Here is a 7,843-nt window from a genome sequence, read left to right as displayed (position 1 = left end):
GCGTGTTTTTCCGTACTATGCATGGGGATGTCAGTACCCCTTCGTGTTGTGCATTCATCCACAGGTTTGCTTTCGAAGAGGTGCCCGGGCATCGGGTTCTTATTAAGAGCGCAGCGGGAAATCGGGGTCTTTCCGCATGTGGCACCACCCACCAGGCTACGTCTCGAATTTCCTAGTGAGACCGGCCTCATCCTGAGGTGCGCCGGGAAGGTCGGAACCCCTTGCAGACAAAGCAGGGGAATCGACCCTCCTGTCTCGATCAGGAGGGGAGAAGGGGCACAGATGAGGTGATGCCGGGAACCTCGGTGTTCCCCTCCAGTGAGACCAGTGTGTTGGGGAACTTTTGGGGTCGCATCAAAGGTGCCAAGTACCGTATCGCACTTCAAGATGGAACGTAAGACTTCTTTTGAGACGCTGTAGCGGCAATGGCCGCATCTTGCGATGAAGAGGGAACGACGTGGTTTTTCTCGAGTTGTGGCGGGATTCTTGAGTTACAACGGGAAATTCAGGCTTCCTCTTTTGTTGGCCCAGGGAAGTCCAGTCTTCCATTCGAGTTTCGAGGGAGAGTTGGGGATTGCTCTCGAGTCACTGCAGGAAAAAAGAGACCTCATCTAGGCTTGTGTCCAGGACCTAATGTTTCTCTCCAGGGGCGACAGGGATCTCTGGTTCGTATATCAGACTCACCCGAGGAGTCAGGCCTCGCCTCGTGGGGAAGGAAAAGACTCCGCTCTCCTCTCGAGTCGCGACGGGTATGTCTTGGAGTCCACTGAGTGACCAAAATGGAGTCAAGCCTACTGTGGAGTTTGGAGAGAGGACTCGGGATTGCTCTCCAGGCCGTGCTAGAAAAGAAGGCCGTCATGTCGCGAAAACGGGGGCGTCTCGTGGGTTTTCTCTATCTGCGGCGCCAGTGTGGGGTTTCTCATGAGGTATGATGGGGAGCTCAGGGAGCCTCTCGTGTGGCGCCAGGGAAGTCAGGGCTTCATGAGTGTAGCAGAGGGAGTGCGTCATTGCCCTCGAGTCATGGTAGGGGAATCAGGCCTCAAAGCGTGTTGAAGAAGGACTCTTGAGTTCTTTCTATGGTGGCGGCAGTAAACCCTGGGTTCACTCGAATTGCGCTGGTGACCTCAGGGAGCTTCTCAGGGTGCCTCTGAGAAGTCAGGGATACTGTGGAGCTGGGACGCGTCTCTTGGGACTCCACTGGGTTTCGTGCAATGGAAGAGGTCCTAATCTCGAGTGGAGGCAGGAACCTCAGCGTTCCTCTCGTGACTTCACTGGCGCTGGTCTGATTCGGATGGCAAAGTCCCTGCAGAGTTGGGACAGGAGAGTCAGGCCTCGTCTTGTGTAGAGGAATGAAACCCCACTTGCCTCTCGAGTTCTTCAGGGGTGACAAGCCACTTGTTGAGCTGTATGTAGAACCTGCGGGTTTTTCCAGACGATGCACGAGGGTGTCAGTGCCCCTTTGTGTTGTGCCTTCATCCACAGGGTTGCCTTCGAAGAGGTGTCCAGGCATCGGGTTCTTATCAAGAGCATACCGGGAAATCATAGTCTTTTGGCATGTGGCACCACCCGCGAGCTACGTCTCGAATTTCCTCGTGAGACCGGCCTCATCCTGAAGTGCCCCGTGATGGTCGGGAACCCCTTACAAACAAAGCAGGGGAAGTGACCCTCCTATCTCGAACAGGAGGGGAGAAGGGGCTCAGATAAACTGGTGCCGGGAACCTCGGTGTTCACCTCGAGTGAGACTGATATTTCGGGGAAATTTTGGGGTCACATCAAGGGTGTCAAGTATCGTTTCGCACTTCAAGACGGAACGTGGGACTTTTCTTGAGAAGCTGTAGCGGGCAAGGGCCTCATCTTGCGATGACAAGGGAACCAAGTGCTTTTTCTCGAGTTGCGGCGGGATTCTCGAGTTACGAAGGGGAATTCAGGCTTCCTCTTGTGTTGGCCCAGGGAAGTCCAATCTTCCATTCGAGTTGTTAGGGAGAGCGGGGGATTGCTCTCGAGTTACAGAAGGGCAAAAGAGACCTCATCTAGGCTTGTTTCCAGGACCTAATGTTCCTCTCCAGGGGAGATAGGGATCTCGGGGTTGCATCCCAGACCCACCTGGTGAGTCAGGCCTTGTCTCGAGGGGAAGCAAAGGACTCCATTCTCCTCTCGAGTCGCAACGGGTATCTCTTGGAGCCCACTAAGTGGCCTAAAGGGAGTCAAGCCTCCTGTGGAGTTTGGAAAGAGGATTCGGGATTCCTCTCCAGGCCATGCAGGAAAAGAAGGCCCTCATCTCGCGATGACAGGGGCGTATGGTGAGTTTTCTCGAGCTGCGGCGTCAGTGTGGGGTTTCTCACGAGGTACGACAGGGAGCTCAGGGAGCCTCTCTTATGGCGCCAGGGAAGTCAGGTCTCCATGTGTGTGGCGAGAGGGTGCGTGTCATTTCTATAGAGCCATGGAAGCAGATTCGGGCTTCAAGACACGTTGAAGTAGGACTCTCGAGGTCTTTTTCGCATTGTGGCAGGAAACCCTGGGTTCCCTCGACATGTGCCGGTGACCTCATGGAGCTTCTCCGGGTGCCTCTGAGAAGTCAGGGGTACTGTGGAGTTGGGAGGGGCCTCTCTGGACTCCAGTGGGTTTGGTGCAATGGATGAGAGCCTCATCTCGAGTGGAGGCAGGAATCTCATGTTTCCTCTCCTGGGTTTCCTGTCGCTGGTACTGACTCGGATCGCAGTTTCCCTGCAGAGTTGGTACAGAAAATCAGGTCTCGTCTTGTGTGGAGGAATGGAACTCCACTTGCCTCTCGAGTTGTTCACGGGGTGACAGACCACTTGTCGAACTGTGTTTGTAACCTGCGGGTTTTTCTGGACGATGCACGGTGTCAGTGCCCCTTCGTGTTGTGCTTTCATCCACAGGTTTTCCTTCGTAAAGGTGTCAGGGCATCACGTTCTTATCAAGAGCAGACCGGGAAATCGGGGTCTTTCGCTTGTGGCACCACTCACGAGGCTATGTCTCGAATTTCCTCGTGAGACCTGCCTCATCCTTAGGCGCGCCGGAAAGGTCGGGAACCCCTTCCAGACATAGCAGGGGAATCGACACTCCTGTCTCGATCACGAGGGGAGAAGGAGCTCAAATGAAGTGGTTCCGGGAACCTCGGTGTTCCTTTCGAGTGAGACCGGTATGTCGGGGAATTTTGAGATTGCATCAAGGGTGCCAAATACCGTTTCGCACTTCAAGACAGAACGTGGGACTTCTCTTGAGTCGCTGTAGTGGGCAAGGGCCTCATCTAGCGCTGATGGGGGAACCACGTGGATTTTCTCGAGTTTCGGTGGGATTCTCGAGTTACGGTGTCGAATTCAGGCTTCCAATTGTATTGGCCCAGGGAAGTCCAATCTTCCATTCGATTTGCGAGGGAGAGCTGGCGATTGCTCCCTAGTAACTGCAGTGCAAAATAGACCTCATCTAGGCTTGTGTCCAGGACCGAATTTTCCTCTCCAGGTGCGACAGGAACTCGGGGTTGCATTCCAGACTCACACGGGGAGTCAGGCCTCGTCTCGAGGGGAAGCAAAGGACTCCGCTCTCCCTTCAAGTCCTGACAGGTATCTCTTGGAGCCAACTGAGAGGCCTAAAGAGAGTCAAGCCTCCTGTGGAGTCTGGAGAGAGGACTCGGTTTTGCTCTCCATGCCAGGCAGGAAAGAAGTCTCTCATCTCGTGATGACGGGGGCGTATCGTGGGTTTTCTCGAGCTGCGGTGCCTGAATGGGGTTTCCGAAGAGGTACGACGGGGAGCTCAGGGAGACTCTCTTCAGGCGTCAGGGAAGTCAGGTCTCCATGCGCATGGCGATGGGGAGCGGGTCTTTGCTCTCGAGTCATGGTAGGGGAATCGGGCCTCAAGACGCGCCAAAGGACTCTCAAGGTCTTTCTCGGGTCGCAGCAGGAAACCCTGTGTTCCCTCGACTTGTGCCGGTGACCTCAGGTAGATTCTCAAGGTGCCTCTGAGAATTCAGGGATACTGTGGAGTTGGGAGGGGCCTCTCGCGACTCATCTGGGTTTGGTGCAATGGAAGAGGGCCTCATCTCGAGTTGAGGCAGGAACCTCAGGTTTCCTCTCCATTTCTGACTCGGATGGCAGGGTCCCTGAAGAGTTGGGACAGGAGAGTCAGGCCTCGTCTTGTGTGGAGGAAACGAACTCTGCTTGCCTATCGAGTTGTTCAAGGGGTGACATTCCACTTGTCGAGCTGTGTGTAGAACCTGCGTGTTTTTCTGTACGATGCACGGGAGTTTTAGTAACCCTTCTGTTGTGCCTTCATCCACAGGGTTGCCTTCGAAGTGGTGTCCGGGCATCGGGTTCTTATCCAGAGTGGACCGAACAATCGGGGTCTTTTGGCATGTGGCACCACCCACGAGGCTACGTCTCGAATTTCCTCCTGAGAAAGGCCTCATCCTTAGGTGCGCCAGGATGGGCGGGAACTCCTTCCAGGCAAAGCAGGGGAATTTACCCTCCTGTCGTGATCAGGAGGGGAGAAAGTGATCAGATGAAGTGGTGCCGGGAACTTCGGTGTTCCCCTCGGTTAGAACGGTGTGTCGGGGAACTTTTGGGGTTACATCAAGGGTGAAAAGTAGCATTTCGCACTTCAAGACGGAACGTGGGACTTCACTTGAGACGCTGTAGCGGGCCAGGGCCTCATCTTGGGATGACGAGTGAACCACGTGGTTTTTCTCGCATTGCGGCGGGAGTCTCGAGTTTCGACGGGGGATTCAGATTTCCTCCTGTGTTGGCCCATGGAAGTCCAATCTTTCATTCGAGTTTCGAGGGTGAGCTGGGATCCCACTCGAGTCACTGCGGGGCAAAATAGACCATATCTAGGCTTGTGTCCAGGACCGAATATTCCTCTCCAGGGGTGACAGGGATCTCGGGGTGGCATTTCAGACTCACCCGGGAAGTCCGGCCTTGTTTCTAGGGGAAGCAAAGTACTCCTGTTTCCTCTCGAGTCGCGACGGGTACCTATTGAGCGCACTGAGTAGCCTTAGTGAGTCAAGCCTCCCGTGGAGTTTGGAGAGACGACTCGGGATTGCCCTCCAGGCCATGCAGTTAATGATGGCCCTCATCTCACTATAACGGGGGCATCTCGTGGGTTTTCTCGAGCTGCGGCGCCAGTGTGGGGTTTCTCACGAGGTACGACGGGGACCTCAGGGAGCCTCTCGTGAGGTGCCAGGGAAGTTAAGTCTCCATGCGCATGGGTACTGGGAGCGCTTCATTGCTCTTGAGACATGGTAGGGGAATCGGGCCTCAAGATGCATCAAAGAAGGACTATCCAATCTTTCTCGGGTTGCGGCAGGAAACCCTGGGTTCCATCAACTTGTGCCGGAGATCTCAGGGAGCTTGTCAGGGTGCCTCTGAGAAGTCAGGGACACTGTGGGTTGGAGGGACCTCTCGGGACTCCAGTGGTTTTGGTGCTATGGAAGAGGGCCTCATCTTGAGTTGAGGCAGGAACCTCAGGGTTCCTCTCCATTTCTGATTCGGATTGAAGGGTCCCAGCAGATTTGGGACAGGAGAGTCAGGCCTCGTCCTGTGTGGAGAATGGAACTCAGCTTGCCTCTCGAGTTGTGCACGGGGTGACAGACCACGTGTCGAGCTGTGTGTGGAACCTGTAGGTTTTTCCGGACGGTGCACGGGTGTGTCTGTGCCCCTTCGTGTTGTGCCTTCATCCACAGGGTTGCCTTCTAAGGGGTGTCCAGGCATCGGGTTCTTATCAACAGCGGGCCGGGCAATCGGAGTCTTTCGGCATGTGGCACCACCCACGAGGCTACGTCTCGAACTTCCTCATGAGACCGGCATCATCCTGAGGTGTGCCGTTAAGGTCGGGAAACCCTTGCAGACAAAGCAGGGGAATCGACCCTCCTGTCGTGATCAGGAGGGGAGAAGGCGTTCAAAAGAAATGGTGCCGGGAACTTCGGTGTTCCCCTCAAGTGAGACCGGTATGTTGGGGAACTTTTGGGGTCGCATCAAGGGTGCCAAATACTGTTTCGCACTTCAAGATGGAACGTGGGACTACTCTTGAGACGCTGTAGCGGGAAAGTGACTCATATTGCGATGATGGGGCAACCACTTGGTTTTTCTCGAGTTACGGCGGGATTCTCGAGTAACGACGGGGATTTCAGGCTTCCTCTTGTGTTGTCCCAGGGAAGTCCAATCTTCAATTCGAGTTGCGAGGGAGAGCTGGGGATTGCGCACGAGTCACTGTAGGGAAAAAGAGACCTCATCTTGGCTTGTGTCCAGGATCTAATGTTCCTCTCCAGGGGCGACAGGGATCTCGGGGTTGCATTCCAGACTCACCCGGGGAGTCAGGCCTCGTCTCGAGGGGAAGCAAATGACTCCACTCTCCTCTCGAGTCGCGACGGATATCTCTTGGAGCCCACTGAGTGGCCTACAGGGAGCCAAGCTTCCTGTGGATTTTGGAGAGAGGACTCGGTATTGCTCTCCAGGCCATGCAGAAAAAGAAGGCCCTCATCTCGCGATGACAGGGGCATCTCGTGGGTTTTCTCGAGCTGAGGCACAAGTGTGGTGTTTCCCACGTGGTAAGGCTGGGAGCTCAGGGAGCATCTTGTGCGGCGCCAGGGAAGTCAGGTCTCCATGGGCGTGGCGAGGGGGAGTGCGTCATTGCTCTCTTGTCACGATAGGGGATTTGGACCTCAAGACGCATTGAAGAAGGACTCTCAAGGTCTTTCTCAGGTTGTGGCAGGAAACCATGGGTTCCCTCGACTCATGCATGTTACGTCAGGGAGCTTCTCAGGTGCCTCTGTGAAATCAGGGATACTGTGGAGTTGGGAGTGACCTCTCGGAACTCCACTGGGTTTGGTGAAATGGAAAAAGGCATCATCTTTAGATAAAGCAGGAACATCAGGTTTCCTCTTCATTTCTGCCTCGGATCGCATGTTCCTGCAGAGTTGGGAGAGGAGAGTCAGGACTCATCTTGTGTGGAGGAATGGAAATCCGCTTGCATCTCGAGTTGTTCACGGGGTGACAGGCCTCTTGTAGAGCTGTATGTGGAACCTGTGGGTTTTTCTGGACGATGCACAGGGGTGTCAGTGCCCCTTTTGTTGTACCTTCATCCACAGGGTTGTCTTCAAAGAGGTGTCTGGTCATCGGGTTCTTCTCAAGAGTGTACTGGGAAATCGGGGTCTTTCGGCATGTGGCACCCCCCACGAGGCCACGTCTCGAAATTTCCCATGAGTCCGGCTTCATCCTGAGGTGCGCCGTGAATGTCGGGAACCCCTTTAAGTCAAAGCAGGGGAATCCACCCTCTTGTCGCTATCAGGAGGGGAGAAGGGGCTCAAAAGAAGTGGTGCCGGGAACCTCGGTGTTCCCCTCAAATGAAACCGGTGTGTCGGGGAACATTTGGGGTCGCATTAAGGGTGCCAAGTAACGTTTCGCACTTCAACACGGAACGTGGGACTTCTCTTGAGACGCTGTAGTGAGCACGGGCCCCATCTTGTGATGACGGGGGAACCACGTGGTTTTTCTCGAGTTGCGGCAGGGAATTCAGGCTTCCTCTTGTGTTGGCCCAGGGAAGTCCAAATTTCCATACGAGTTGAGAGCTAGAGCTGGGGGTTGGCTCGAGTTATTGCAGGGCAAAAGAGACCTCATCTAGCCTTGTGTCTAGGACCTAATGTTCCTTTCAAGGGGCAACAGGGATCTCGGAGTTGCATTCCAGATCCTCCCGAGGAGTCAGGCCTCTTCAAGAGGGTAATGAATGGACTCCCCTCTCCTCTTGAGTCGCGACGGGTATCTCTTAGAGCCCATTGTGTGGCCTAAAGGGAGTCAAGCCTCCTGTGGAGATTGGAGAGAGGACTCGGGAT

The sequence above is a fragment of the Bubalus kerabau genome, unplaced genomic scaffold, assembly GCF_029407905.1.
Source record: "Bubalus kerabau isolate K-KA32 ecotype Philippines breed swamp buffalo unplaced genomic scaffold, PCC_UOA_SB_1v2 scaffold_26, whole genome shotgun sequence".
NCBI lineage: Eukaryota > Metazoa > Chordata > Mammalia > Artiodactyla > Bovidae > Bubalus > Bubalus kerabau.
The sequence above is the reverse complement of the archived record's forward strand: the minus strand, read 5'-3'. Positions refer to the sequence as shown.